This window comes from Anomaloglossus baeobatrachus, chromosome 1 (genome assembly GCF_048569485.1).
Source record: "Anomaloglossus baeobatrachus isolate aAnoBae1 chromosome 1, aAnoBae1.hap1, whole genome shotgun sequence".
Classification (NCBI taxonomy): domain Eukaryota; kingdom Metazoa; phylum Chordata; class Amphibia; order Anura; family Aromobatidae; genus Anomaloglossus; species Anomaloglossus baeobatrachus.
In genome coordinates, this window is record NC_134353.1 from 856,727,636 (window position 1) to 856,750,150 (window position 22,515).

The 22,515-nt window shown below is 54.1% G+C and overlaps 1 protein-coding gene across 1 annotated transcript in view; it reads left to right on the forward strand.

Moving 5' to 3' along the window:
* AGGF1 (angiogenic factor with G-patch and FHA domains 1) overlaps nt 1–22,515 on the forward strand; it is a 94,369-nt gene that overhangs the window by 39,612 nt on the left and 32,242 nt on the right. The window lies entirely within an intron of this gene.

Here is a 22,515-nt window from a genome sequence, read left to right on the forward strand (position 1 = left end):
GCCGCTGGGGAACGCCGGACGTCGATCTCATGGCGTCTCGGCACAACAACAAAGTCCCGGCATTCATGGCACGGTCTCAAGATCACAGAGCTATGGCGGCGGACGCATTAGTTCAGGATTGGTCGCAGTTTCGACTGCCTTATGTATTTCCTCCTCTGGCGATGCTGCCCAGAGTGTTACGCAAGATCAGGTCCGACTGCCGCCGCGCCATCCTCGTCGCTCCAGACTGGCCGAGGAGGTCGTGGTACCCGGATCTGTGGCGCCTCACGGTGGGTCAACCGTGGGCACTCCCAGACCAACCAGACTTGCTGTCTCAAGGGCCGTTTTTCCATCTGAATTCTGCGGCCCTCAGCCTGTGTGGCCATTGAGTCCTGGCTCCTAGCATCCTCAGGGTTATCTCAAGATGTCATTGCCACTATGCGACAGGCCAGGAAACCAACGTCCGCCAAGATCTATCACAGGGCTTGGAGGATCTTCTTATCCTGGTGCTCTGATAAGGGTTTTACCCCCTGGCCGTTTGCCTTACCCACTTTTCTTTCCTTCCTTCAATCCGGAATGGACAAGGGTTTGTCTCTCGGCTCTCTCAAGGGACAAGTATCGGCGCTTTCCGTGTTTTTTCAAAAGCGTCTAGCCAGGCTTCCGCAGGTCCGCACGTTCCTGCAGGGAGTTTGCCACATAGTCCCACCTTACAAGCGGCCGCTGGAACCCTGGGATCTTAACAGGGTGCTAAGGGCTCTTCAGAAACCACCTTTCGAGCCGCTGCGGGATGTCTCTCTATCACGTCTTTCGCAGAAGGTGGCTTTCTTTGTCGCTCCATTGGGAGACCCAGACAATTGGGTGTATAGCTATTGCCTCTGGAGGCCACACAAAGTATTACACTTAAAAGTGTAAGGCCCCTCCCCTTCTGGCTATACACCCCCAGTGGGATCACTGGCTCACCAGTTTTGTGCTTTGTGCGAAGGAGGCAACACATCCACGCATAGCTCCACTTTTTAGTCAGCAGCAGCTGCTGACTATGTCGGATGGAAGAAAAGAGGACACATATAGTGTCCCCAGCATGCTCCCTTCTCACCCCACTGTATGTCGGAGGTGTTTGTAAGGTTGAGGTACCCATTGCGGGTACGGCGGCAGGAGCCCACATGCTGATTCCTTCCCCATCCCTTTTTACAGGGCTCTGGGTGAAGTGGGATTTACCGGTCTCCAGGCACTGAGACCGTGCTCCATCTACAGCCCCTGGAGAAGATGCTGGATGGAGCGGAGTACATCAGGGACATGGCCCTGCTTCCTCAAGGTACTCTGTGTCCCCGTGCATTTGACGCTCACACCGCAGCATGCTGGGTGTTGTAGTGCGCCGGGGGACATCAGCGCTGCGGCGCCTGTGCCATAGCCTCATTCAGCTTAGCTGAAGCAGGCACACTTATGGGACTCGGCCGCGCCGGCCGCTGGGACTGCGGCACGGCTGGCACTTGTAGTGCGCCGGGGACTTCAGCGCGGCCTGCGCTTTTACGGCGGCCGCGCTGATAACTACAGTCCCCGGCTTTTGCGGCCTGCTTCCGTTCGTTCCCGCCCCCAGACCTGCCAGTCAGGAGAGGGGCGGGACGCTGCCCACGTCTAGGACTCGGGCGCGCCGGCCGCTGGAACAGCGGCGCGGCTGGCACTTGTAGTGCGCCGGGGACTTCAGCGCGGCCCGCGCTTTTACGGCGGCCGCGCTGATAACTCGAGTCCCCGGCTTTTGCGGCCTGCTTTAGTTCGTTCCCGCCCCCAGACCTGCCAGTCAGGAGAGGGGCGGGACGCTGGCCACTTCTAGGGCGGTCGCGCCGGCCGCTGGGACTGCGGCGCGGCTGGCACTTGTGGTGCGCCGGGGACTTCAGCGCGGCCCGCGCTTTTACGGCGGCCCGCGCTGTTAACTCGAGTCCCCGGCTTCTGGGCCTAGTCTCCCTTCGTTACCGCCCACAGCCCTGACAGTCAGGGTAGGGGCGTGACGCTGCAAGAGCAGAGCTGAGAGCTGGAGTATGTTTTGCATACTCCACCCCTCTCACTGTGTGCAATTCCCGCACTTTCTCAGGCACGCCCACGGCTTCCTTCTCTACAAGGACACCGGCAGCCATTAGTGTCAGTTTCTGTACGATACAGAGACAAGTGTGGAAGACCCTGGCATTCTGATAGTCACACAATCGCTGTAACAGGCGTTAAGCAGCACCTGTGGTGCTAACCCCACTAGTGCAGAAGTGCACTTATAGATATGCTTGTACTATATACATTGCACTGTTTGGTCGCACGTTGTATATACCCTCCTGGATTATGCGGAGGAGTTATCAGCATATTCTCTGTGTAAAACAAAGGTGCAGAACCACATGTTTTTCTATACAGCTGGTACAGCATGTACGGCTATACGGCCGGCAGGTACATAGACTCCCATTGTATGCACTAATGGCCAGGGGATGAGGACGGTGTCTGCAGTATTTACTGACAGTTTTTCTGAGACTATGGCTATGATACTAGAAGCCTAGCAGTCCGGACATGTCTCTCACAATATGGGCACTGTTGAATCATTGATCCATGGCCCCCCTCAGTGTGAATAACTAACAGCTCCGGGAATGTCACACGCTTCCCAGAGTCACAGCTCTGCACGGACGTCAGTCCCAGACAGCCTAAGTGGGCTCGCTATGAGCGGCCTCGGTTTCATCAGGGTCCTAACAGAAGGACTCGCTGTGTAATGAGGCGGAAGTAGCGGCTCAGGATTCTGATCCTGAGACCGCTCTCAATCTGGATACACCTGATTGTGACGCCATAGTAAATAATCTTATAGCGTCCATCTATAGAATGTGGGTTATTTCTCACAACTCCTCCAGTGGAGGAGTCAGCTTCACGTATTTTTCTGGACCACTCTGCTTCAGAGAGGCAGTCCAGGAACACCACGCTTATCCAGATATGCGCTTCTCCAAACGGCTTAGGATACACGCTATCCCTGTCCCCTGACTTGGTCAAGGACTGGACCCAATGTCCCGAGCGGCATCCTCCAATCTCCAGGCTTGTAGCTAGATCCATAGTTGCAGTGGGAGATGGAACTGCAAACTCAAAGATGCCACTGACAGACAGATGGATCTCTGGTCGAAAGCCATCTATGAGGCTGTCGGCGCACCGTTGGCTCCGGCATTCTCTCCCTTGGGGCACTCCAAGCTATTTCAGCTTGTCTTACACAGATTGACACGGTTACACGTACATCTGTGCCGCAGGTGGCATCCTTAACCTCTCAAATGTCTGCATTTGTTTCTTACGCGATTCAGGTTGTCCTGGACTCTGCGAACCGTGCGGCGGTAGCCTCCGCTACTCCGTGTTTTTAAGCAGAGCCTGGTCTGCTCGTTAAGTGAATGGAAGGCAGATTCTGCTTCCAAAAAAGGTTGCCTAACCAGTTGCCTTTTTCTGCTGACCGACTGTTTGGTGAGCGTTGGATGTAACCATCAAACAGTCCAGGGGTAAGGATTCATCCTTTCCTCAGCCCGGACACAACAAACCCCAACAGAGCAAGAGGCAGTCGGGGTTTTCGGCCTTTTCGAGGCTCGGGCAGGTCCCATTTTTCCTCGTCCAAGGTGGACTCAAAAGGATCAGAGGAGCTAAGATTCTTAGCGGGCTCAGTCTCGCCCAAAAAAGCGACAGTCGGAAAACCCGCTTCCAAGGCGGCTTCCTCATGACTTGCGGCCTCGGTCCGTAGCAGGCTCTCCCGCCTTGGCGATATTTAGCTGCCATAGGTCAATGACCATTGAGTGTGAGACATTCTGTCTCACGGGTACAGGATAGAGCTCACTTCTCGTCCTCCAACTCGATTCTTCAGAATTTCTCCACCTCCCGGCCGGGCCGCTGCTCTTCTGCAAACAGGGTGCACTCTATAGGCAGAAAGAGTGATGACCCCCGTTCCTCTTCAGGAACAAGGTCACGGTTTTTACCCCAAATTCTTTGCGGTACCTATAACAACGGGCCGTTCCGTCCCGTTCTGGATCTAAAAATGCTCAGCAAGCTCGTGGACACCAGGCGGTTCCGGATGGAATCCCTCCGCCATGTCATCGCCTCAAGGTCCCAAGGCTATTTCCTAGCATCATTAGGCATCAAGGATGCTTATCCACACGTGCCGATTGATCCAGAGCACTAGCGTTTCTACGCTTCGTTATAGGAGACGAACACTCTCTGTTCGTAGCTCTACCTTCCGGCTAGCGACAGTCCAACTGGTCTTCGCCAAGGTCAGGGCAGCAGTAGTCACAGTCCTGCACTCTCAGGGTCACTCTGTGGTCCCGTATTTAGACGATCTACTTGTCAAGGAATCTCTACGGTGGTGGCTTCTTCTCACCTCTTGGTCAAAAAGAAGGTCCTTCCTATCCCCGTCTGGGCGATAGTTACGACAGACGCGAGTCTATCAGGGTGGGGAGCAGTTTTTCTCCACTACAGCGCTCAGGGTACGTGGACTCAGCAAGAGTCCACTCTTCAGATCAATGTTCTTGAACACAGAGCAGTGTATCTTGCCCTACAATCCTTCCAACAGCGGCTGAAAAGCAAGCATATCCGACTTCAGTCGGACAGCTCCACAGCGGTGGCATACCAAGTGTGGAAACTAGGAAGCTGACTTCCTAAGTCGCTGAGGTGTGGCCGAAAGAGTATGGTCTCCTCACCCGGACGGGTTTCAGGAGATCTGGCGCCGCTGACAGAGGCCGGACGTCGATCTAATGGCGTCACGGCACAACAACAATGTGCCAGCTTCATGGCACGGTTTCACAATCATCGAGCTCTGGCGGCAAACGCCTTAGTTCAGCATTGGTCGCAGTTCCAGCTACCTTAGGTGCCACCTCTGGCATTGTTGCCCAGAGTACTGCGCTAGATCAAGACCGACTGCGGCCGCACCATCCTCGTCGCTACAAATTGGCCGAGGATGTGTGGTACTCGGTTTTGTGGTGCCTCACGGTAGGCTAACCGGGGGCACTACCAGACCAATCAGACTGGCTGTCTCAAGGGCCATTCTTCCATTTGGATTCTACGGCCCTCAACCGGATGGTGTGGCATTGAGTCCTGGAACCTAGTGTCGTCAGGATTACCTCAGGACGTGGTTGCCACCATGAGACAGGCTAGCATACCAACGTCCGCCAAGATTGACCACAGGACGTGGAAGATGTTCTTATCTCGGTGCTCGGCGCAGGGTGTTTCTCCCTGGCCGGTTGCATCGTCTATGTTTCCTTCCTTCCTGCAATCTAGGTAGGAAAATGGGTTGTCGCTCAGTTCCCTTTAGGGACAAGTCTCAGCGCTATCTGTATTTTTTCAGAAACGACGACTTCCTCAGGTACGCACGTTCCTACGGGGAGTTTGTCTTCTCAGCACTCCGTACAAGCGGCCGTTAGAGCCCTGAGATCTGAACAAGGTTCTAATTGCTCTCCAGATGCCGCCTTTCGAGCCTTTGAAGGATGTCTCCCTTCCCGTTTTTCACGGGAAGTGGCCTTCTAGTAACGGTCTCGTCTCTTAGGAGAGTTTCCGAGCTAGCAACGCTCTCATACAAACTCCCTTCCTGGTCCTTCACCAGGACAGGGTAGTTCTGCGTCCGGTTCCGGAATTTCTCCCTAAGGTGGTATCCCATTTTCATATCAATCAGGATATCACCTCACCTTCTTTGTGTCCTCGTCCAGTCCATCAATTTCAGAAAGATTTGCATCTGTTGGTTCTGGTGAGAGCACTCAGGTTCTACTTCCCGCATGGCGCTCCTGCGCCACCCGGATGCACTCTTTGTCCTTGTCGCTGGTCGGCGTAAACAGTCGCAAGCTTCCAGATCCACCCTTGCTCGGGGGCTCGAGGCACCAATTCTTAAAACCTACAGTTCTACTGGGCTTCTGGTTCTCTCAAGGCCGAAGGCCCATTCTACCAGAGCCGTGGGTGCATCCTGGGCATTACGGCACCAGGCTACGGCTCAGCAGGTGTGTCAGGCACCCACCTGGTCGAGTCTACTTACTTTTACCAAGCATTATCAGATGCATACCTACGCTTCGGCTGACGCCAGCCTAGGTAGATAAGTCATTCAGGCGGCGGTTGGCCACCTGTAGGAGAGGGCCGTTTGACGGCCCTATCATGAGGTATTCTTTTACCCACCCAGGGATTGCTTTTGGACATCCCAATTGTCTGGGTCTCCCAATGGAGCGACAAAGAAGAAGGGAATTTTGTTTACTTACCGTAAATTCCTTTTCTTCTAGCTCCAATTGGGAGACCCAGCACCCGCCCTGTTTTCTCGGGGTTTTTCTGTTTTTTCGGGTACACATGTTGTTCATGTGGTATGGTTCAGTTCTCCGATGTTTCCTCGGATTGAATTGGTCTTTAAACCAGTTATTGGCTTTCCTCCTTCTTGCTTTGGCACTAAAACTGGTGAGCCAGTGATCCCACTGGGGGTGTATAGCCAGAAGGGGAGGGGCCTTACACTTTTAAGTGTAATACTTTGTGTGGCCTCCAGAGGCAATAGCTATACACCCAATTGTCTGGGTCTCCCAATTGGAGCTAGAAGAAAAGGAATTTACGGTAAGTAAACAAAATTCCCTTCTTTCTAGTGGCAGTTACATCGCTCCGCAGAGTGTCGGAGCTAGCAGCGTTGTCATGCAAAGCCCCCTTCCTGGTTTTTCACCAGGATAAGGTGGTTCTGCGTCCGGTCCCGGAATTTCTCCCTAAGGTGGTATCCCCTTTTCATCTGAATCAGGATATCTCCTTACCTTCATTTTGCCCTCATCCAGTTCACCAATGTGAAAAGGATTTGCACTTGTTAGATCTAGTGAGAGCGCTCCGGCTCTACGTCTCTCGCACGGCGCCCCTGCGCCGTTCTGATGCGCTCTTTGTCCTTGTCGCTGGCCAGCGTAAGGGGTCGCAAACTTCCAAGTCAACCTTGGCTCGGTGGATCAAGGAACTGATTCTTGAAGCCTACCGTTCTTCTGGGCTTCCGATTCCTTCAGGGCTGGAAGCCCATTCTACCAGAGCCGTGGGTGCGTCCTGGGCATTGCGGCACCGGGCTACGGCTCAGCAGGTGTGTCAGGCAGCTACGTGGTCTAGTCTGCACACTTTCACGAAACACTATCAGGTGCATACCTATGCTTCGGCAGATGCCAGTCTAGGTAGGCGAGTCCTTCAGGCGGCGGTTGCCCACCTGTAAGAGGGGGTCGTTTTCGGCTCTTTTTTATCGAGGTATTCTTTTACCCACCCAGGGACTGCTTTTGGACGTCCCAATTGTCTGGGTCTCCCAATGGAGCGACAAAGAAGAAGGGAATTTTGTTTACTTACCGTAAATTCCTTTTCTTCTAGCTCCTATTGGGAGACCCAGCACCCGCCCCTGTTCCCTTCGGGCTGTTGTTCTTTTGTGTACACATGTTGTTCATGTTGAATTGTTCCTTTGGTTCATGGTTTCAGTTCTCCGAACATCCTTCGGATTGATTTTACCTTAGACCAATTTATAAGTTTCCTCCTTCCTGCTTTTGCACCAAAACTGAGGAGCCCGTGATGCACGGGAGGGTGTATAGGCAGAGGGGAGGGGTTACACTTTTTAAAGTGTAATACTTTGTGTGGCCTCCGGAGGCAGAAGCTATACACCCAATTGTCTGGGTCTCCCAATAGGAGCTAGAAGAAAAGGAATTTACGGTAAGTAAACAAAATTCCCTTCTTTTCCTTCTTACACCTCAGAAGGATTAGCCGGTTACTGAAGGTGCTCTTCTGTCTCATGAATAGCTCATATAATGGATGTGCATTATTATTCATAATCGCCATACTCTTTTTCAGAGTTCTTCTCTCCACTACCTCCTCAAAAGAGTCCAGATTGCAGCCAACAGCAGAGCTTGCCTTCTTAATGAGCTTATTCAGCTTATTAGCATCAGAGACCCGCACACTACTACCCCAGCATATGAGTGCAAAAAAGATGGCACTTGCCACTACAGACTGGTAGAACATTTCTAACATTTTGCTGCACACATTAAAAGACCTCAGTTTCCTTAGGAAATACAATCTGCTCATCCCCTTCTTGTAGACCATCTATGAGTGGCATCTCCAGTCCAGTTTGATATCCAGGTGGACCCCCAAATATTTGTAACTCTCCACCTGCTCCACCTCCTGACCAGCAATAGTGATCGGTAAACATTCCATCTTTCTCCTGCTATAGTTGGCCACCAACTCCTTAGTTTTCTTAACGTTTAGTTGTAGATAGTTACCATGGCACCAATCCACAAAATTCAACACCACCCTTCTATATTCCTCATCCCCCTGGTCCCCCCTAATACATCCAACAACCACGGACGGAGTCATCCGAGAATTTTTGAAGGTGGCAAAAATCTAATTTATACTGAAAGTCTGATGCATACAGTGTGAATAGAAAGGGCGCTAGCACCATTCCCTGAGGGGCACTTACACTGCTCAATAATCTGCTAGACACAACTGCTCCCATCTGTACAAACTGTGGCCGATCTGATAGGTAGTCAGTTACCCAATTTCTCATCCCCTCCTCCACCTTCATATCAGTCATCTTTTTGTGTAGTAAAAGTGGCTGCAGGGTGTTAAATGCACTTGAGAAATCGAAGAACATCGCTCGCACAGTGGTTCCGTCATTCTCCAAAAATGAGTGTACAGTATGTAACAGAGAATAGCATCATCCACCCCCAATCTATGGCGGTAAGCAAACTGTAGGGGATCAATAAAAGCCCTCACCCTCGGACTCAAGTGAGCAAGCACTAATCTTTCCAAGGCCTTCATAGCATGAGATGTTAAGGCTACAGGACGATAGTCATTTAGGGTTGCAGGAGAAGTAGTCTTGGGTACCGGAACCAGACAGGAAGTTTTCCATAACACTGGTACCCTCTGTGTTTGTAGACTTCCATTAAATAGGTGTGTAAAGACCGTACACAGCTGGACTGCACACACTTTAAGGACACGTGGACGGAGTCCATCTGGCCCTGCAGCTTTGCCAATGTTAAGTGACTTAAACTGCCTCCTCACATCATTTTCGAAGACTCTGAAATTAGTCTGCTCATCCTCCAATATCAATGTTGCAGAATTTGCACCAGTTTCACATCCTCTGTCAGTTGGCATTACACATGTATTGCTAAATCTATTGAAATACTCATTCATCTCATTAGCCTTGTCAAGTTTTCCTCACCTTAAGCCCAGTCATTAATTTCATTCCTGACCAAACCTCCCTGGAATTATTGTGGAACAGTTTCTTTTCAAGTTTAATTCTGAAGACTTCCTGGGCCTCCTTTATTTTATACTTCAATTCATGCTGTATCATTTTAATTTCCTCTTTGTCACCTAATTTAAATGCCTTTTTTTCCTGTTGAGCAAATGCTTTAATTCTTTTATCCATGGCTTATTTGCAAAACACCTAATCTTTTTAACAGGTACCAACATATCAATGCAGAAGTTAATGTAGTCAGTCACTCTACCAACCACTTCATTAACATTTGTATACTCGTCCATTGTCCCTAGCAACACATTCCAGTCTGTAAGATGAAAGCAATCCTATAAAACCTGTTCATTTGTTGGATTCCACATTCTAATTGTTTTAATTGTAGCAGGCTGTGTACTAACAACAGGTTGGTAGACTGGTGACAATAGTATAAGATTGTGATCGGATTTCCCAAAGGGCGGCAGGCGAGACGATGAATGTACGCGTTCTACATTTAACAAATTTGATAGAATTTAGGTAAAGCAGTTGAAATTTTAGCCCGATTAAAATCCCCAGAGATTACAGTAAGCAAGTTGGGGTGTTTTCATCTGGAGCCGAGCAATGACTCCTGACAGCACCTCTCCTGCAGCCTCATGGTTTGCTGATGGTGGTATGTACAACACTATTGCAATTACGAGCGAGAATTCTCTAGGAATATAGTAAGGTCTGAGGCCAACGGCTAGCAGTTCAATGTTCGGACAACAATGGCGCTCCCTTACTGTCACATGCCCCTGATTGCACCATCCGTTGTTTATGTAGCGTTTATCTCCTCCTCCCTTTTTTTTTGCCACTCTTCATAATGTCTCTATCAGACCGGACCATGTGAAATCCTGGTACTGAAACACTTGAGTCAGGGATCTCTCCATGTAACCAAGTTTCAGTAAAACAAATCAAACTGCATTCCTTGTACTCCCTCTGGGTCCGAATTAATGCCAACAGTTCATCCGACTTATTTCCCAGTGATTGAACATTCCCCATGATGATGGATGGGACCACAGGTTTAAACCGTATTCGCCTTGCCTTAAGTTTTTTGCCCGCTCTGCAACCTCTGAAAGGTCTCCTTACCTCACATGGGACACGTGGTCTACCCACTGCAGGAGAAGACATTAGCCTGCGCAGCTCCAGAAGTCGGCTCCTTGAATAAACACGTTTAGGAACAGACTTTGAGACATCAATCAAATCCTTGTCCATGTTTGTCGCACCAAGCCTGTCCGTAATAGATGGCATACAGTGTTCGCCTCCAGACATAGCTGTACCAATTCCCATACAGGTAGTGGCCGCTTGGCAGTAGGTGCATATAATACCAGTCCTAGGTTACAAAGGTGATCTGAGATATACTGTATATCCAGATAGCTGTGGGTATCGGCATACATCCAAGGGAAACATTCCAGAGGTTCCAAGGTTCAGAGGCAGAAGGTCGATCAGTCAGTCTCTCCCTCTCACCCCCTCTCTCATACTCGCCGATCACCATCGCGGCGCTGCACAGCTGTCACACTGCTCACGCGGCTTCTCCTACTTTTGAAAATGCCGGCCGCTCATTATTCCATCTCGTATTCACTGCTTCCCCCCCTCCCCCCACCGGCGCCTATGATTGGTTGCAGTCAGACACGCCCTCACACTGAGTGAAATCTTGCAGTAAAATAAATTAAAAAATGGCGTGCAGTCCTCCCAAATTTTGATACCAGCCAAGGTAAAGCCACATAGCTGAGGGGTGGTATTCTCAGGATTGGGAGCCCCATGTTATCGGGAGCTCCCCAGCCTAATAATATCAGCCAGCAGCCGCCCGGATATGCCGCATCCATTAGATGCAACTGTTCTGGAACTCTACCCGGCTCACCCCGAATTGCCCTGGTGCAGTGGCAATCAGAGTAATAAGGCGTTAATGGCAGCCCATAGCTGCCACTAAGTTCTAGCTTAGTGATGGCAGGTGTCTGAGACACCCCTCCCCCCCCAATCACTAAACTGTAGTGAAAGTAAATAAACACAAATACCGAAAAATCCTTTATTTGAAATAAAAGACAAAAACCACCCTCTTTCACCACCCCCAAACACCGTGCAGGTCCGGCATAATCCATACGAGGTCCCATGACGCTCTGCTACATCGGAAGCTGACAGGAGCGGCCATAGAACACCGCCGCTCGCCATGGAGCAACTGAAGTGAGTCGCGCTGTAAGCGGTGACGTCACTCAGATTATCCGCAGCCACAGCTGGAGTCTCGGTACAAACTGCTACAACGGATCCGACACATCACTTTTACCACAATCTGCGACGGATCGGTTGCATCAGGCCCAAACCAGATTGTGCCTGACAGCAAAAAACAGATATGTGAAAGTAAGTGGCATAGACATTACTGAGGTCAGTAAGTGGCAAACACATTACTGGGGCCTGTGGAGTATACATACTGACAGTGGTGGCCTGTGGTGCATACATACTGGCCCTGGGGATGCTGAGTGTACAGGCTGGCAGGATGCTGGGGGCACAGGCTGGCAGCACGGCAGGACGCTGGGGGCACAGGCTGGCAGCATGGCAGGACGCTGGGGGCACAGGCTGGCAGGACGCTGGGGGTACAGGCTGGCAGCACGGCAGGACGCTGGGGGCACAGGCTGGCAGCACGGCAGGACGCTGGGGGTACAGGCTGGCAGGGCGCTGGGGGCACAGGCTGGCAGGGTGCTGGGGGCACAGGCTGGCAGGATGCTGAGGGCACAGGCTGGCAGCATGGCAGGACGCTGAGGGCACATGCTGGCAGCACTGTAGCAGCAGAGCCTGAGGGCTCCTCTGGCTGCTTTCTCGGAGTCCCCTGTGTGTCTGCTTCTTCTATTGCAGGCACAGGGGGGACCTGAGAAGACACAAGTGCTGGACTCTCCCCTCCTGCAGGCACACTGCTCACCTCTCCTGCAGGCACACTGCTCTCTCCCTGCTGCTACTGGCTTACATTACCTCAGTTGCAGAACAGACGTTTTTGAAGTGGCCGCTGTGGAGATGAGCTGGTCACATGTGAGGATTCTGGGTAGAAGGGGCAGGCAAAGGGGGCGTGGCCAGCATCGCAGAGCCGCAGGAGGGGACAAGGAAAGCATCAAGAAGTGTGTGTGTGTGTGTGTGTGTGTGTCCAGCATTGAGAGGGGGCGTGGACGACAGCTAAAGGGGTGTGGCCAGCTGCATAGATACCATGGAAAGCATCCAGAGAGTGTAGCCAGCATCCAGAGGAGGCATGACTGGCAGCAAGAGGGGGCGTGGCCGGCAGAGTGCGGGGATGTGGCAGTCACTTATCACTGCACTGCGGGCTACATAGCTCCCGGCTGTGAGAGCGGGGCTGAGGCATAGATCAGGCCATGCCTCCAATTCTGAGCTAAGACAGGCGGGCCAGTCACAGACAGTAGGCGGGCCGGATTCGGCCCACGGGCCGCCCCTTGCCCAGGTCTGATGTAAATATACATTATGTCATGAAGGGCTAAAGGCTATGCTCCCACAATAAGCTTGTGATGTTGCAGAATTTCTTCACCTTTTATGTAAATTGGGTTATTTGAGGGTTTTTTTTACTTGTTTTTAAGCAATACCCTTTTCTACTTGTGGAGAGTAACATACCTGGCATGATCAATGTAAGGAGGCTTATAAGCCATGCAATGCCAGGAAATTAAATGTGCAAATTGCTTCTTCAGAGAGGATGAGGACTTGAATTCTTGTGCCACATATTGGAACAATTGGAAGTAGTAATCCTAAAAGTCAATGTCTCCCCAAATAATCAATATGTGCACCTGGCCTTATTGTTTTCCCCAACCCCTGATATTGCAGCTGACATTCTTGTTCAGGCACAAATTTTCTCTACAGAGCCTACTTTAGGGATGATAATATTTATTCTCTTATATAGCGCCATTGATTCCACAGCGATTATCATAACTGTCCCCATCGGGGCTCACAATCTAAATTCCCTATCAGTATGTGTTTGGAATGTGGGAGGAAACCAGAGAACCCGGAGGAAACCTACTGGGAGAACATACAAACCCCTTGCAGATGTTGTCCTTGGTGGGAGAAAATCAAACTTCCTTTAACCAGCTGGCACCTCTTCTAATAAGTAGGTGCCCACCAAGTCACTGTTTCGGGTCCTAGTATTACGAGGTGAGCAAAAAAATTTACTTGACAGAATGTTGCTTTGCCTCTTTGATTTTCTTAGCCTCGCACAATGTCCTCTTTTGCGGCGTGGGGCACACATGACTTAGGTTGGCTAATCAAAAGAGCAGCCATGGATGCCGACCGGTAGGAGGCGATCCGCAGAGCTTCCATCCAGCAGCCGTGGATTACTGATCTGGACCTGTGTCATGCAATTTATTTATTTTTTTTTATCTCTAATAAATTGAAGAGGCTCCCCAGGATGATGGCCAGTAGTAGTAAATTTACAGTGCCTTGGTCAGGCAGCCACAGAGTATAAATATGGCGGCTAAACCGGGGTTCGACGAATTATTGTGCTCAAATCTAAAATGGTAATGTGAACATGTGGAATCTTCGTCTTATAAATGAGGCATTATCTAGGAAGATCAGCACTGACTGACCCTGATCCCTGTAGTGGTGCACATAAAGGCTGCCGGAGTATCCGAGAACGTGATTATCAGCCCAGTTCTGTATATAAAGTTTCCAGAGGATCTCAGAATTGTATTTGCTCCTTTTTTCAACAGCATAAATTTTCCTTCTTTTGAATAAGGGATGTGATTTGCCCCAGATTTTTTTTCACTCCAAAATGTGTCATATTCAACCCTAAACTGTCTCACTTTAGCTCGTTAAAGAGAACCCACCACTAGGATTTTGCTATGTAAAGTAAAGGCAGTACCATACTGGCGCTAAGATACTGAATCCAGACATACCTGTTGTAGAACGATCTGATGCTTGGTTGCTAAAATATCTTTAATCAAAGTTGCAGAAATGCTCTGCACTGTGATTGACGTTTGCATCGGCAGTGGGCCTTTGTGGGTCGGGTCCTCGGTGTAAATTCCTCCTCCAGTGTCCTCTATGGCATTCCCCCTTTACTTTATTTAAATATTGGGCCACGCCGCCATCGCTGCTGTTGGCGGTGCATGCACATTGACACAGTAATTGTGTTCATTAAAGGGAACCAATCATTAGGATTTTTGTACAGAACCTAAAGCCAGTGCTATACTGGCACTATCAGGCTGAACTCACACGAGCGTATAACTCGCATGAGTATCGGAACTCCTCACCCGGCGCAGCTGGCTTCTCTGCTGACAGGAGCAGGTCAGCTGCATGTATTTCTATGCGGCTAACATGCTCCTGTCCAGAGAGTGTGCGGCCGCACCGAGTGATGCGTTCCGATACTCAGGGCCGTATTTGCCACTAGGCACCCGTGGTCCCGTGCTTGCGGGGGGCGGCACTTTCTGGCAGCAAAAAAAAAAAAATATATAATTTTTTTTTTTTTTTTTTACATCCCCGTCCCCGGAGAGGCGCACTTCTGCTGTCTATTTAAATACATGGCGGGCGCCAGGCATAGTGAGCTGACTAACCCCGGAAGTTCCATGGCCTGCACTTCCGGGGTCAGAGGCGCGCGGGGCGCGACAATCAGCTCACTGCCCCGTGCTGCAGCGTCCAATGCTGCAGATGACACACGCCGCGGAGGAGGACGCGTCTGCAGCTGGAGCAAGCCAGAAGAGGAGCCAGCCAGAGCAGGGCGGCGGGCACCGGAGCAGGTAAGGCAGAGCCTAGAATGTATGGGCACCTTACAGGTTAGTTGATGATCGTTGCGAATTGCGATGCCTCTTTTTGTCCACTGTAATCATGCAAGGGGAGGCTGGGGGGAGAGAGAGGCTGGAAAGAGAGAGAGAGGCTGGGAAGAGAAAGAGGCTGGGGGGAGGCTGGGAAGAGAGAGAGAGTCTGAGGCTGGGAAAAGAGAGAGGCTGGGGGGAGGCTGGGAAGAGAGAGAGAGGCTGAGGCTGGGAAGAGAGAGAGGCTGGGAAGAGGGAGGCTGAGGGGAGGCTGGGAAGAGAGAGAGAGGCTGAGGCTGGGAAGAGAGAGAGAGACTGAGACTGGGGGGAGGCTGGGAAGAGAGAGAGAGGCTGAGGCTGGGGGGAGTCTGGGAAGAGAGAGAGGCTGAGGCTGGGAAGAGAGAGAGGCTTAGGCTGGGGGGAGGCTGGGAAGAGAGAGAGGCTGAGGCTGGGAAGAGAGGCTGAGGCTGGGGGGAGAGAGGCTGAGGCTGGGAAGAGAGGCTGAGGCTGGGGGGAGAGAGGCTGAGGCTGGGAAGAGAGGCTGAGGCTGGGGGGAGAGAGGCTGAGACTGGGGGGAGAGAGGCTGAGGCTGGGGGGGGAGGCTGGGGGGAGAGAGAGGCTGAAGCTGGGGGGGAGGCTGGGAGAAGAGAGGCTGATTCTGGGGGAGGCTGGGAGGGGGAGGCTGATGCTGAGGGAGGCTGATGCTGGGGGAGGCTGATGCTGGGGGAGGCTGGGAGGGGGAGGGGGAGGCTTGGAGGAGGGAAGCTGATGCTGAGGGAGACTTGGAGGAGGGAGGCTGAGGGAGGAGGGAGGCTGAGGCTGGGGGAGGCTGGGAGGGAGGCTGAGGCTGGGGGAGGCTGATGCTGGGGGAGGCTGGGAGGAGAGAGGCTGATGCTGGGAGGGGGAAGGTGAGGCTTGGAGGAGGGAGGCTGATGCTGACGGAGGCTGGGAGGAGGGAGGCTGATGCTGGGAGGGTGAGGCTTGGAGGAGGGAGGCTGATGCTGAGGGAGGCTGATGGTGAGGGAGGAGGGAGGCTGATGCTGGGGGAGGCTGGGAGGAGGAAGGCTGATGCTGGGGGAGGCTGGGAGGAGAGAGGCTGATGCTGGTGGAGGCTGGGAGGAGGGAGGCTGATGCTGGGGGAGGTTGGGAGGAGGGAGGCTGATGCTTGGGGAGGTTGGGAGGAGGGAGGCTGAGGCTGGGGGAGGCTGGGAGGAGGGAGGCTGAGGCTGGGGGAGGCTGGGAGGAGGGAGGCTGAGGCTGGGGGAGGCTGGGAGGAGGGAGGCTGAGGCTGGGGGAGGCTGGGAGGAGGGAGGCTGAGGCTGGGGGAGGCTGGGAGGAGGGAGGCTGAGGCTGGGGGAGGCTGGGAGGAGGGAGGTGAGGCTGGGAGGAGGGAGGCTGATGCTGAGGGAGGCTGGGAGGAGGGAGGCTGATGCTGGGGGAGGCTGGGAGGGGGAGGGGGAGGCTTGGAGGAGGGAGGCTGATGCTGAGAGAGGCTGATGCTGAGGGAGGCTGATGCTGAGGGAGGCTGATGCTGGGGGAGGCTGGGAGAAGGGAGGCTGATGCTGGGGGAGGCTGGGAGGAGGGAGGCTGATGCTGGGGGAGGCTGGGAGGAGGGAGGCTGATGCTGGGGGAGGCTGGGAGGAGGGAGGCTGATGCTGGGGGAAGCTGGGAGGAGGGAGGCTGATGCTGTGGGAGGCTGGGAGGAGAGAGGCTGATGCTGTGGGAGGCTGGGAGGAGAGAGGCTGATGCTGTGGGAGGCTGGGAGGAGAGAGGCTGATGCTGTGGGAGGCTGGGAGGAGAGAGGCTGATGCTGTGGGAGGCTGGGAGGAGAGAGGCTGATGCTGTGGGAGGCTGGGAGGAGAGAGGCTGATGCTGGGGGAGGCTGGGAGGAGAGAGGCTGATGCTGGGGGAGGCGGGAGGCTGATGCTGGGGGAGGCTAGGAGGAGAGAGGCTGATGCTGGGGGAGGCTGGGAGGCGGGAGGCTGATGCTGGGGGAGGCTGGGAGGAGGGTGGTTGATGCTGGGGGAGGCTGGGAGGAGGGTGGCTGATGCTGGGGGAGGCTGGGAGGAGGGTGGCTGATGCTGGGGGAGGCTGGGAGGAGGGTGGCTTATGCTGGGGGAGGCTGGGAGGAGGGTGGCTGATGCTGGGGGAGGCTGGGAAGAGGGTGGCTGATGCTGGGGGAGGCTGGGAAGAGGGTGGCTGATGCTGGGGGAGGCTGGGAAGAGGGTGGCTGATGCTGGGGAAGGCTGGGAAGAGGGTGGCTGATGCTGGGGGAGGCTGGGAAGAGGGTGGCTGATGCTGGGGGAGGCTGGGAAGAGGGTGGCTGATGCTGGGGGAGGCTGGGAAGAGGGTGGCTGATGCTGGGGGAGGCTGGGAAGAGGGTGGCTGATGCTGGGGGAGGCTGGGAAGAGGGTGGCTGATGCTGGGGGAGGCTGGGAAGAGGGTGGCTGATGCTGGGGGAGGCTGGGAAGAGGGTGGCTGATGCTGGGGGAGGCTGGGAAGAGGGTGGCTGATGCTGGGGGAGGCTGGGAAGAGGGTGGCTGATGCTGGGGGAGGCTGGGAAGAGGGTGGCTGATGCTGGGGGAGGCTGGGAAGAGGGTGGCTGATGCTGGGGGAGGCTGGGAAGAGGGTGGCTGATGCTGGGGGAGGCTGGGAAGAGGGTGGCTGATGCTGGGGGAGGCTGGGAAGAGGGTGGCTGATGCTGGGGGAGGCTGGGAAGAGGGTGGCTGATGCTGGGGGAGGCTGGGAAGAGGGTGGCTGATGCTGGGGGAGGCTGGGAAGAGGGTGGCTGATGCTGGGGGAGGCTGGGAAGAGGGTGGCTGATGCTGGGGGAGGCTGGGAAGAGGGTGGCTGATGCTGGGGGAGGCTGGGAAGAGGGAGGCTGATGCTGGGGGAGGCTGATGCTGGGGGAGGCTGATGCTGGGGGAGGCTTGGAGGAGGGAGGCTGATGCTCAGGGAGGCTGGGAGGCTGATGCTGGGGGAGGCTTGGAGGAGGGGGGCTGGGAGGAGGGAGGCTGATGCTGGGGGAGGCTGGGAGGAGGGAGGCTGATGCTGGGGGAGGCTGGGAAGAGGGAGGCTGATGCTGGGGGAGGCTTGGAGGAGGGAGGCTGATGCTCAGGGAGGCTGGGAGGCTGATGCTGGGGGAGGCTTGGAGGAGGGGGGCTGGGAGGAGGGAGGCTGATGCTGGGGGAGGCTGGGAGGAGGGAGGCTGATGCTGGGGGAGGCTGGGAGGAGGGAGGCTGATGGTGGGGGAAGCTGGGAGCAGGGAGGCTGATGCTGGGGGAGGCTGGGAGGAGAGAGGCTGATGCTGGGGAGGCTGGGAGGAGAGAGGCTGATGCTGGAGGAGGCTGATGCTGGGGAGGCTGGGAGGAGAGAGGCTGATGCTGGAGGAGGCTCATGCTGGGAGGAGAGAGGCTGATGCTGGGGTAAGCTGGGAGCAGGGAGGCTGGGGGGAGAGAGGCTGATGCTGGGGGAGGCTGGGGGGAGAGAGGCTGATGCTGGGGGAGAGGCTGCTGCTGAAGGCGGGGGAGAGAGGCTGCTGCTGGGGGAATGGGAGAGAGGGGCCAATGCTAGAGACAGAGGACAAGGGTTGAGGGATAGAGCAATGACCATATCGATGGTGGGAGTGTAAGGACTCAGAATAAGAGGGGGGCAGCATTGGGAGCTCATTATGGAGAAGGGGCAGCATGTGTGGGCTCAGTATGGAGTGGAACAATGTAGGGGGAGTCAATAGCAAGAGTGGGGTAGTGTGTGTGTGTGTGTGTGTGGGTCTCAGCATAAACGTTAGTGTGGTGGTCTTAGTATGATGAGTGGGGCAGCATGGAGGTGTCATTATGGAAAAGAGGAAGGCAGCATTAGGAGCTCATGGAGAGGGGCAGCATGCACGGGACACTGTGAGGAGGGGGCAGCATGCACGGGACACTGTGAGGAGGGGGCAGCATGCATGGGACATTGTGAGGAGGGGGCAGCATGCATGGGACACTGTCAGGAGGGGGCAGCATGCATGGGACACTGTCAGGAGGGGGCAGCATGCATGGGACACTGTCAGGAGGGGGCAGCATGCATGGGACACTGTGAGGAGGGGGCAGCATGCATGGGACACTGTGAGGAGGGGGCAGCATGCATGGGACACTGTGAGGAGGGGGCAGCATGCATGGGACACTGTGAGGAGGGGGCAGCATGCATGGGACACTGTGAGGAGGGGCAGCATGCATGGGACACTGTGAGGAGGGGGCAGCATGCACGGGACACTGTGAGGAGGGGGCAGCATGCACGGGACACTGTGAGGAGGGGGGCAGCATGCATGGGACACTGTGAGGAGGGGGCAGCATGCATGGGACATTGTGAGGAGGGAGCAGCATGCATGGGGCACTGTGATGAGGGGGCAGCATGCATGGCACACTGTGAGGAGGGGGCAGCATGCATGGCACACTGTGAGGGAGGGGGCAGCATGCATGGGACACTGTGAGGAGGGGGCAGCATGCATGGGACACTGTGGAGGGGGCAGCATGCATGGGACACTGTGAGGAGGGGGCAGCATGCATGGGACACTGTGAGGAGGGGGGCAGCATGCATGGGACACTGTGAGGAGGGGGCAGCATGCATGGGACACTGTGAGGAGGGGGCAGCATGCATGGGACACTGTGAGGAGGGGGCAGCATGCATGGGACACTGTGAGGAGGGGGCAGCATGCATGGGACACTGTGAGGAGGGGGCAGCATGCATGGGACACTGTGAGGAGGGGGCAGCATGCATGGGACACTGTGAGGAGGGGGCAGCATGCATGGGACACTGTGAGGAGGGGGCAGCATGCATGGGACATTGTGAGGAGGGGGCAGCATGCATGGGACATTGTGAGGAGGGGGCAGCATGCATGGGACATTGTGAGGAGGGGGCAGCATGCATGGGACACTGTGAGGAGGGGGCAGCATGCATGGGACACTGTGAGGAGGGGGCAGCATGCATGGGACATTGTGAGGAGGGAGCAGCATGCATGGGGCACTGTGAGGAGGGGGCAGCATGCATGGCACACTGTGAGGAGGGGGCAGCATGCATGGCACACTGTGAGGAGGGGGCAGCATGCATGGGACACTGTGAGGAGGGGGGCAGCATGCATGGGACACTGTGAGGAGGGGCAGCATGCATGGGACACTGTGAGGAGGGGGGCAGCATGCATGGGACACTGTGAGGAGGGGGCAGCATGCATGGGACACTGTGAGGAGGGGGCAGCATGCATGGGACACTGTGAGGAGGGGGCAGCATGCATGGGACACTGTGAGGAGGGGGCAGCATGCATGGGACACTGTGAGGAGGGGGCAGCATGCATGGGACACTGTGAGGAGGGGGCAGCATGCATGGGACACTGTGAGGAGGGGGCAGCATGCATGGGACACTGTGAGGAGGGGGCAGCATGCATGGGACACTGTGAGGAGGGGGCAGCATGCATGGGACACTGTGAGGAGGGGGCAGCATGCATGGGACACTGTGAGGAGGGGGCAGCATGCATGGGACACTGTGAGGAGGGGGCAGCATGCATGGGGACATTGTGAGGAGGGGGGCAGCATGCATGGGACATTGTGAGGAGGGGGCAGCATGCATGGGACACTGTGAGGAGGGGGCCAGCATGCATGGGACACTGTGAGGAGGGGCAGCATGCATGGGACACTGTGAGGAGGGGGCAGCATGCATGGGACACTGTGAGGAGGGGGCAGCATGCATGGGACACTGTGAGGAGGGGGCAGCATGCATGGGACACTGTGAGGAGGGGGCAGCATGCATGGGACACTGTGAGGAGGGGGCAGCATGCATGGGACATTGTGAGGAGGGGGCAGCATGCATGGGACATTGTGAGGAGGGGGCAGCATGCATGGGACACTGTGAGGAGGGGGCAGCATGCATGGGACACTGTGAGGAGGGGGCAGCATGCATGGAACACTGAGGAGGCGGCAGCATGCATGGGACATTGTGAGGAGGGGGCAGCATGCATGGACACTGTGAGGAGGGGGCAGCATGATGTGAGGACAATGTGCAGATCATATTTCATAATTGAGGAAGGTGTTGGTGGGTATAATTTATAAGGGAGGGCAGTGTGTAGTTTATTAGGGGCAGTGTGACAGTCACAGTATATAAGTGGGGACGATGTGGTGGAAATATTTTATACCCATGCTATGTTTTGATGTGCCCGTGGTGATCCCCATTGGGGGGGGGTTAGTGCCCTTCGTTTCTCATTGATACTTTTTGATACTGCCTTAAACAGATGTCGTGTGCGAAAACTCAGTTTTACGTTGTCAATAAGGGGGCGCGACCACTTAAAGTGCCTAGGGCAGCATGAAGGCAAAATACAGCCCTGCCGATACTCATGCGAGTTATACGCTCGTGTGAGGGCACCCTCAGGCTGATTATCTACATACCGTTCCTCTGATTGCCCTCACTTTGTTGAAGGACCTGTGGTGAGGTCATACCCATGTGACCAGAAGGGACGGGGCCTCAGCCAACAAAGCTGGATACCAGGTATGAACTCACACAGGTCCTTCAACAAAGTGATTAATTTGTATAATACCATAGAGAACAGCGAGAGGAGGAAAAACAGGCAGGGGGGTGGAAATCCATATGAATACCCACCCAGAGATTATCTGCTCCTTTGCAACTGCCAATCAAGTAGCTGATGATTTTTTTAAAGTTCACTTTATTGATTTGAAACCCTAAACATCCGAGCTGACCACTACAGGTATGTAGAGAATCAGCCTGATAGTGCCAGTATAGCACTGGCTTTAGGTTATATGCGAAAATCCTGACGATTGGTTCCCTTTAAAATGTCGCTGGAGTCCACGCATGCGTGTACCGTGATCTCAGGCGCCATTTTATTGTGGAGAAGTGTATGAGAGGCATCGGCGCGTGCGGAGATTTTTATTTATTTATTTCTTCCCATCTGCGCGCGCAACGCCGAGACTCATACTCTTCTCCACAGTGTCTTTAACAAAATGGAGATCATGGTACACACGTGCGTGGACTCTGGCGCCATTTTAATGAAGACATAATTACAGTGGTGATGCGCACCCACCGCCAACAGCAGTAGTGGCAGCACGGTGCGGTATTTAAATAAAGAGAAGTGGGCAAGCCATAGAGGACGTAGGAGGAGTAATATACGACGAGGACCTGACCACAAGACCCGTCTCTGCTGCACCCGTCAATCACAGGGCAGGGCTTTTCTGCAACTTTGATTAAAGATATTATGTGCGACCAAGCATCCGATCTTTCACCAAAAGGTATGCCTTGATACAGCATCCGAGTGCCAGTATAGCACTGCCTATACTTTATATAGCAAAATCCTGCTGGTTGGTCCTCTTTAACTTAATGTGACATATACTACTGTTTTTTGTTTTTTGTCTTTTTGTGACCAGGTGATGTGTGCTTTTTTTTATTTTTATTCAGTGTCTGACATCAGTGAAAGCCTCTGAAATGTTTGTAGTCTTTGAAAAACCTGCTATAATGAATGGCAGATTGGCACCAGTTGGCATGTGCCATTCATTTGTCTCCTAAACAATATTCACTTGCGTGGATTAAAAGTCTAACCAGACCAGCTGGGAACCATAA